This window comes from Gossypium hirsutum, chromosome D03 (assembly GCF_007990345.1).
Source record: "Gossypium hirsutum isolate 1008001.06 chromosome D03, Gossypium_hirsutum_v2.1, whole genome shotgun sequence".
Classification (NCBI taxonomy): domain Eukaryota; kingdom Viridiplantae; phylum Streptophyta; class Magnoliopsida; order Malvales; family Malvaceae; genus Gossypium; species Gossypium hirsutum.
Window position 1 is genome coordinate 9,190,427 of NC_053439.1, and position 10,215 is coordinate 9,200,641.

Consider the following 10,215-nt stretch of genomic DNA (forward strand, 5'->3'; position numbering starts at 1 on the left):
TAGGCCCACTTTGCCCGAGCCCAAAATCATTAAGAAATAAAAACCAAAAAAGAATTAAATGTCCAAAATGTCCATTTACAGAAATTTAAAACCAGATTATTAAACCCAAAATTCAAGCCCAAATCCACTACCCAAACCCAACTAGCACAAACCCGATACCTAACCCGAAACCCGGTTCAGCCCAATTAGCCCATCTGGAAAGAATATTCCAGAAATCACTAGGGTTTCTGGAACCCTTCAGCTGCCGCTGCCACGCACGGGCTCCCTTTCGAGCCACTCCTCATGCGCGTGATGCCTTCGCACATCACGCATGCCTCCATACGGTCACCTCCATACACCAGCTGGCCTTTGTACCTGCAAAGAAGACGAAAACAAAGCAAATAGGGAAATAACAGATAGGAAAATAGGGGGATTGATCTTTATTTCGCTATTTTTTCTCTATTTTTTATAAAATCGGGTATAAGAAGGCTATTTGAGCACTGTAAAAGGGGTTACGAATTCAATACACATTTTTTCGGAATACAAAAATTAAAAAAATTCCAAAAGGTAATTTTCCCCAGTTTTTTTTCTGGTTACGATTTCAGTGTCATTTTTTTCTTTTCTTTTTGCGATTCAATCATCAGTTTTTCTAAAGCGAGAAAGTGATAAAGAGAGCAAGAAAGCGTACCTGACAGAGGGATTTCGGCCTCCTCCGTCGCCATCGGAGAGTAGGTTGGAATCGGAGACTCTCCGCAGGCCCTTGGTACACACAGCGGCGCAAACGGATGTGGGGGTTATTAATTTCTGATACGGCGCAGAACCCATCTTTAGTTTAGGTTTTACTTATTTTAAATGATAGGTTTTAGGTTTTTTTTTAGTTTTAAGTACTGATTTCAAATCGCTATCGTTCAGAGCCAATACAATGGCACTGAAACGACACCGTTTCATAGACCCGATCCAAGCAGTGACCCGGTTCGGGAAGGATCCGCGCTTCATGGAATCGTTTGACCTATTTATGCCCCAAGCCCCTCTTAGTTTGAATTAGTCTTAATTCGGTTACTTTAGTTCTTTTAATTTATACTGCGTATTTAATTATGTTTGCATGTTGATCCAAAGTAAAGAGACACCGTTTTACGTCTGATTGTTATTATACTATTGTTTGCGCGAAATTGCTGATTGAGTCCCTTAAGATTGAAAATGATTTCATTTTGGTATAACTGTTTTAATTTTAATAGTGTTTAATTTTATTATAGTTTAAAATATAATAAATCATTATTTTAACTTGTATTTTATGTTTAAATTCGTTTTGCACTAATATTTGGGATTTATTGTTTTCTTTTATTTTTCTAATTTTTACTTAAATTTTGATTTAAAATCCATTAATTATTGTTTTCAATTATAAAAAAGGGGTCTTTACATAATAAAATTCGATTTCAAAAGTTTTTATGAATCGACTTTATATTCATTATTTCTAGTATTATTTTAATATTTAATTTAATACCACTTTCAAATTTGCTTTTAATGTATATATATTTTAGAAATAATACCTAAATCCCTTCAAATTATTATATTTAAATACATATTAAATTCATTAAAAATTGTTTCATTTTTTTATATATATATACCCTTTTTAATTTGATATATATTGTTGTAAATTTTATCATTTATTAATACGCATTGTGGTAGATTAGATATAATTATATGTTTAGATATTGTATAATGTGAGTAAATTATTGTTGCCATTGTATTTGTATTCATTTGTTGCTTATTTGACTACATCTTAGTTTATGTTTGAATTATCATTCATCGTTTTACATTACGTTGCCAAACTTTGCACCTTTATCATGCTATTTCATATAAAAAGCCTAGTATTTATGATCTTCGAGAAAATTGAGCCCTAATGTATTGGGTTCTGATTTTCCTCGTTGAATCCAAATAAACAAAAGTTTTCTTTAATCAAGACATATAAAATTCACTTTTGGCAATTCGATAAGTCGTGTCCTAATGTATTCAATATGATGCATCAATTTCTTGAAATGAGATTTTTTTTTAAAATAATAAAGGCAGTATTCAATGCTCGAAACTTTGAGAAATCGTGCCCTAACGTATTGGGTTTCAATTTTTTTATCGGACTTAAAGCAATTGAATATCCTTTTAAATCTCACCTCGCAAATTTTGAAAATCAAAGGACAAACTTATTCTCGAGGATTAAAATGTCGTGCCCTAACGTATTGGGTGTGCCAGTTTATTACTCTAAGATAAAGGGGTCTTTGGTATTCGCATCGATTTATCCATGCATCTTTCATGAAATTAATAAGAAAGGGGAATGATCATATTTTAAAAAATTTTCTGAAGTTTTAACACTAAGACATAAAATGATCAATTCGGTACCAATTTTGGGTGTTACGAGGGTGTTAATCCTTCCTCGTGCGTAACCGACTCTCGAACCTGTTTTTTTCTCAAAATTCGCAGACCTAAAATTATTTTCAAGGTGATCCGGTCACACCGCAATAAAAGATCTGTGGCGACTCCTATTTTTATTTTTAATAAGTCAATAACTAAAATTTTTTATGAAAGTGGTTTTGACAGAGGTAATCTCGACGCTCACTAACCATAATAATCTCAACATCATCCTCGGTTCTCAAAGTTACTCTCTTAGAAGCACAATCCAAACTGACTCGATGTTAAACAATCTAGTCTATACATAGAATCAAATCAAACACCCCGAAGGGTAACTCCATCAAATCACCCAAAAATACAACCTCTTGTATCTTAAGCGGACACCTCCTATAAACTTTATTAACTCGCACTGACTGACCCAATGGACTAATCACAGAAATCTCACCAAAAGTACTATCAATAAGAATTCCCAAATTAACAGAAACAGTGTTAGCTATGTATGAATGGGTCGAACCAATATCTATAAATACAAAATAAGGAACAAAATAAATGAAAAATGTACCGGCTATAATGTCGGTGACATCCCTGTCCTCGCGACACCTTGCCGCATATACTAATGTAGGTTGTCTCACATCGGTCTGATTTGCACCTCTGCCCGATGCTCTCTACCCTTGACCCATACCATTATCACCCCTAGCTTGACCACGACCCCTAGGTGGCTGCTGAACTGCTCTTTTTGCCAAACCAAGCCCGAAGCTAGAGCTTGCACCTGATCGACCTGAAGAGGATGGTCCTTAATGCGGTGTTTCATAGACCCGCGTCTAAGACAAGCTTCCAACCTCCTCCAACACTCGTCCGGATGGCACCTACCACAATCCCTACACAACTGAATCCCAACAGTAGCAACTAGTGCCTGAACCTACGGAGGCCCATCAAACTTGGATTGTTTATTAAGCCATTGAAGAGAACTAGAATGACTCGAATCCCTCTTATTCCTATTTTGACCCCTCTCATTGTCTCTCTTTTCATGCTCCACGTGCTTAATTTCCTTAGTGATCTTTTCCTTCTCCATCAAAGTTTCGAAGACTCGCTCTCATTGTAGAGCTACCAATTGTTGGAAAAAAACGAGTTTGGAAAACGCAGAGAAAAATAAATTTACGAAAAAACTAGAATTTTAATTTTTTTTCTAAAACAAGATATTAGTTGTGATATCTAAAGTAATAAATATGTAATCAAAAATGTACCTTTTCGATTCATCTAGGATGAACACTTTGACTAGGTAGTCTTCTGCGCTATCCTCAAGCTCAGGTCTGCCGAGTGTGGGCTCGCTTCAAATCAAAAAACAATTCACAAAAATTATCAGTGAGACAATTTTACAATTTCACTAAACTTTTGGGTAAAGTTCTAAATTAGAAAAATATCTCTAGAAATTTTCTAGAATAATCTCTTTCAAGAATTTTCTCTCTATAACTTTCTCTTGAATTTAAGTGTGTGTAAATAATGACCCAATGCTCTCTTTATATAGAGAGAGTTTAAAGAGTTCAACTATGATTAAACTTAATCACTTTAATATTAAATTAATATAATATTTATCTTATTAAAATAATAGAATATTTATCTTTATATTAAATCTTATTAAAATAATAGAATATTTATCTACAAGATAAACATTAAATTTAATTTAATATTAAAATAATCACTTTAATATTAAATTAATAAAATACTATTAGGATAAATATTAAATTAAATTTAATATTAAACTATTAAAATAATATTATTTTTGGAATAATTAATCTGAAATCAAATTCTCCAGTAGAATTTCAATAGGAGTGTAATTCTTCCACTGCTTAACCATTGATGACCAATCGCCGTCGGCTACCGGGACGCCGCTATCGCAGCCGCCATGTCCGATGATGTAGGTGCGACACTCTTACGGCACCCCGAGCCAGTTCGACTGCTGTTGGTTCAGTCCGGGTTAATGATGACCCAATCGTTTCAGTCTAGCCACTGGTTGGACCGTCGACCCAGTTTCACAAATCGGGCTCAATTTGACCAGGTTTTGGGTCTTGGTCTCGGTTTTGGGCTCCCATGCCCAAATTACGATTTTAGGTCCAACTTTTAAGTTCAATTACCTATTGGGCCAATTGTTTGACTTGAAAATTAACTTCCAAAAATATCATATTAATTTTAATTGATTTGATTAATTTTATTTTACTTGATCAAAATTAATTTTTCCAAAAATCACTTAGATTTTCCAAATTAATTTTTCAAGAAAATTCTTTAATCAAATTCTCTAGTTCAACAATTCTTACGACCACCTAATTCAATTCCACATCGAATAAATCGACTTAATTAAATTATTTCCAAAGTCATAGAATTTTCTTCTTATTCAAATGCAGTCTGATCGAGCTTTTGTTGAGCTAGCGGAGGGACTAATCAGACATATACAATTAGGCTCTAGTGATTGCAATTATGTCCAGAAGCACCGTTTCGATAATTCGCAATTACTTAATCATGGAGTCAGTTCACAAGAAGTACCATGATTGAAAGCTCCTTATTGTATACTCTTTACGAAAACAATTCATCTAACTGTTTTGTCTAATGACTTTGTCATGTGTGTTTTACCCTCATATGATATCCTTAATTCCTTTGAGTTAAATCTGTTCACTCAATATAATCATATTTTATCTCATTGTCACCATTATGTCTTCTTAATGATTAATATGATAACTGTCAACAAATGACTGTGATAAATTGCTCATTCAAGAACAAGCAACCCGTGGCCACGTTCCATATTTATCAATCCACACAATGCCAATGAGAGGATATCATTAACTCTTTAATTGAGCTATGAATTCCACTGTTGCTAGTAAAGCCATGCCATACACAAGTCATGTACCCAACATACCATATATGGGCTCGATCATCTTTATAGCATAAGCCTCCACTTATTTCAAAACACATGAATTGCATACGCATGATTAGTGAATAACTCAGGATTTAGGTAAATCACACCTTGAACGTCACAAGTGAATTAATCCACAAACGAATTCAGAAATAATTCATCTTGGGTCCAGACTAATGTATCATTCTACCAATAAACACATCTATATCTCTACTCGTGGAGTCAATTGTTTCGATAGCCAAGACTAGCCATCTCCCCAATTGGAATGTAGACGACATAATAATCCTTCTCAGGGTTTAAATTAAACGCTCACTTTAATTCTTTTACGGGATTACAGACTTATTTAGATTATCTACTAAAGTAAGTTGTCTTTCTCGCAATGTAAGTGTTATTTACAATGCCACTTATCTTCAATTTTAACTTTAGACAATCAATAAGCTAATATTTGTTTGTCACTATTTCGATATGCATGCAAAATATAAAAGACATAAATACAAAAGACATAATAGTGAAATGTGAAATTAACTTTATTTATTTATTCATTGTTCAAATAAATAGAAAACAGTTACATGTTTAATATCATATTTATTTAATTTCACATGTTTGCTACTGTCTCAACCAAACTCTGAGCATATATGTCCAATCTTAAGAATTCAGCCTCATACTCGGCCACAGATCTCTCACCCTGAGTCAGTCCAATAAACTCAAGCCTACAAGCCTCAATATATCTTGCCCTCATGTACTTATTCTGGAAGGCACTATGAGAGAAAGCCCAAGTCACCCATTCAAGCGGGGTGCCTTGTTCACCAGTTTGCCACCACTGATATGCTTCATCGCAAAGTAAAGATATTGCACCCTTTAGTTTTTGCTCGGGGGTGTAGTCCAAGTCGTTCATAATTCTCTTGGTGGCCTCCAACCAGTATTTAACCAGTGTCGGGGCAATCCCAGCGACACCTTGAAATAACTTAACCTCATTAGACCAGAGTTGTTCAATTATTGACCCTCGACTACCAGATCCAGTTTAGGCCTCGGTGACCCTCTTAAGCACTCTTAACATAGCTTGAGACAGTGTATCATCCCTAATAGTCTAAACCCGAGACTTATTCTCAACAGTAGGCGTCCCAATAATCTCACTCGTGTCTGAATTAGACACACTGCCCATAAAAATGGCTCAACTCAAACCCCTTTCTAGTGCCCTCTACGTCCACAGGTTCTACACTACTCATTATTCTAATTTATCTATGATTAAGAATTTTATGTATCAGTTTGAGTTTACTATCAAAATTCTTAGTTTGAAATTTTATAAAAAGCTTTTACAGAGTTATCATAGTATTTAGCTAAAGCAAAGTAATTCTAACACTACAGTGTTTTTTTTCTAGACTACAAAGTATAGTTAAAGCAGTAGTACTTATAGGATCGACGTTAAAGACTCGAAAATTTTTTACAAACTCATTTATCAAAATAAATAATAAATAAAAAATATTTTAAACATTTTTCATAAAAATTTAAACCCAAAAATCACAGACCAAGTTTTGAACTTGGCTTTGATACCACAAAATGTAACACCCTATACTCGGCCTAGACGTTATGGCTGAATCCTAAGGAATTACATACGTACATTTAAAAACATTTCATAAAACAATACTTGATAACAATATTTCCATTTTTAGAGTAAAATTACCTTATTCAGTTACTTCATTTAAATTCTAGAAAAACACACATAAAATTACTTAATTTTCGTAGTGGAAACCTTAAGATAAAACAGAGTTTTGAAAACCGTAATTTGGTTTTAAAATTCAATGCATTGCAATTTTCATTAAACTAATCTAAAACATTAAAGTAGTTCAAAATGAAAAATAATATCCAAAACATAAACAGTTCCCAAAAGTCCAAAAATGGTCTAACAGAAAATAATATTTAAACTGAACAAAATAATTAAAAAAAACCCAACAATTTTTAACCGAGCTCTCACCACGCTAATCTGTCCTAAGTTTGTTGGTTACCTGAGAGAAAAACAAATAGAAAGTGAGCTTACGGTTCAATGTGTAACACATCTCAAACAACAAATCATACGCATATAAATTAGCAGATAGTATTTCAGATTTATGCTCAGATACAGAATCAGATATATTTTCATTAACAGAAACAAATACGGAACCGGATTCTACCCCCATCTGCTACACACCATCTCCGTCCATCCTTACACACCAATTAGGGTATCAAGTAACCATCCAACCCCACACACCAATAAGTGAGCGTATGCCACTTTTCAGAAGTACACGTCAAGCTATCAGTTAATAATATGCGGTAAATCGCCAGAAGCATATACATGTGGCTAAACCACCAGATAAGGCAGATAATTAAAATGCCAACGCTTCCTCCGCATATCACATCCCAACCCAATGCATATTTACATAATAACAGATATTCAATATACAGATGTCGTGCATGCTTTTCGTATGTAATCATGCTTTCAGAATTGTCAGAACACAGATCATACATATATAATTGACATACCTAAATCATATCACATACAGAATCATACTAACAGGTATCATGTTTTCAAGTCTTATCTAAGCAATATAGACCCTACAAATAGTCTAAATACGAATCACAGATCAACATGGCCCAAAAAACCCAAAATCGTGTGGCCCACACAGTTGTATGACATCAACAGTAAGGTTTTCAGCTTTCTGTTGTTCACTATTTTTACGAGTTCGAGTCACACACCTGGATACTTTCTAATGCGAATTCAACCATGAGATTTCAAAACCTAAAAACAACATTTAAACAACTAATTTTAGTAACGATTTACTAATTTCCAAATAACTCATTCGATCACAACCGCTAACATAAGCCTTAATAAATCGAAAATTAGCCTTTTGGGTGTTCGATCACTTACCCAAACAGTCTCGACAATCATTCGAAACTCCTAATTCACCGGAGGTAAGTCGTGCGATTCACAAACCACACCTAAACCATCGATTTTAGAGTAGTCAAAAATTACATCACATAAAAAAGATAACAAACTAATACCACAACCATGAAAAACTCAATAAAGTATGAATCTTTGCACACATTCCTTACCCTACACCGTCAAGATTGTTTCAAACCAAATATGACACCAACCTTCATCAAGTGAAATTGAAAACAAAGCAGCAACGATGGAGTAACGATCATTATCAAGAAAGATTATTTAGGCAAGAATGGATCGAAAAAATCAAAAATAGGGATTTGGAATAGGTCACATACGGCAAGAGAAAGAAGTGAGGGAAAAAATGTGAAAAGTGAGAAGAGTGAAAGGTGAGGGAATATGAGAACAAAACAATTTCCTTTTTTTCTGAAAAAATTGAAAAAAAATAAAAATAAAAATAAAGATGTTATCTAACCAATTGATTTTCTGATATCCTATCAGATTTCCCTAAAGTTCGAATATAACTAAACTACTAACATAGAGCAACACAATGCATGAGACTAAAAATATATTTCCACTTGCACATACATGGATTCGAGCACGAGACCTCTAGGTGCATCGAACTAGTTAGCTCATTCTTATCAACAAATGCACACAAATAGTTTTTAGACCAGATACTCAAAGTTAGGGGTTTAAACAAAATTTAACAAAAATACAAGGGAAATGATTTTAACCTAAAACCTCACACACACAAGCAACACACTTAACCACTGAACCAAATCACTTCACTTGTTATATTCTAACTATTCAAAAACTTAAAATTCTGGTGCGTTACAGTTTTGCTTAATTTGTATAACATTTAATAAATGTTGGTACCAAATTGAACCTATAAAAAGCTTAAGTACCAAATTAGGGGAAAAAAAGCCAAGTTCATGTACCAAATTGGGCCCAAAAAAGTTTAGATGTCAAATCAAAAAAAAAATACCATGTTCAAGTACCAAATGTTATATTAAGCCAAAAAATTAGAGTTTCTCGTACAACTATTAAACACAATAATTTTCATTGACGATTTTTAAAAATAATTTCAAATCATCAAAATAAATTAAATAAATTGTTGAAAACTTTTCATCCATTGATAATGTCAATCAATATGCTACTATAATTTTGAATCATAATATTTAAAAATTTATATTTCAAAACCTAAATTTAGAATTTTCGGCAATGGATAAACAAGTAAAATTTGACAATTTTTGTGTATTATTTTAGTTTCTACCATTTTTTCACTTTAATCCTTTTTTTTACCTCAACCAATACTTGAAAAATATATTTTTAGGGTGAGTAAAATGAAAGTGCAAACATGATGTAGTCTATATAGTTAACTACCGTTAGAGATTTAACGCTTGAGTGATTAATGTCCTAAATGTTAGGTGATCAAATTGCAAGAATTTTATTTTAAGTGACCAAAATGAAAGCGTCCTAAAAATTAGATCATCAACTAGATAATTTACCCTTTATAATATAATATTATTTGAAATTTAAATTAGTCGAAATTAAAAATGTCTTTCTATTAAAAAATTTATCATCTGAATTTATTTAAACAGAGAAAAGCTAAATCAATTATAAATATTATTTTATTTAATTTTAAAAAATTAAACCCCTTTTGTTTATGAGATAATTTAAAATGAAAATTACTAAATAAAATAAAATTGATTACAAATTTTAAAAATAATTTTTAAAAGATGAAAATATGTGAAAATTAAAAAATTAATAAAAAATTCCATTATTTTCCATAAAAATGCTTTTGTAAAATTGAAAACTGTGGAGGGGAATCGAATCTCTTATTAGAAGTATTTGAAGTATCATCCTCTAAGATACCGACCTAGACCTTGAACACTAGAGATATTGTATCTGGGGTGTCTATGCTTGATTTTAGCCTTGGGATTTTCTCTCGAGTCCGAGAAGAACCCAAAACAGTTCATGGAGTTTATCGAGAGCCCTTATGACCCACCAAGACCAC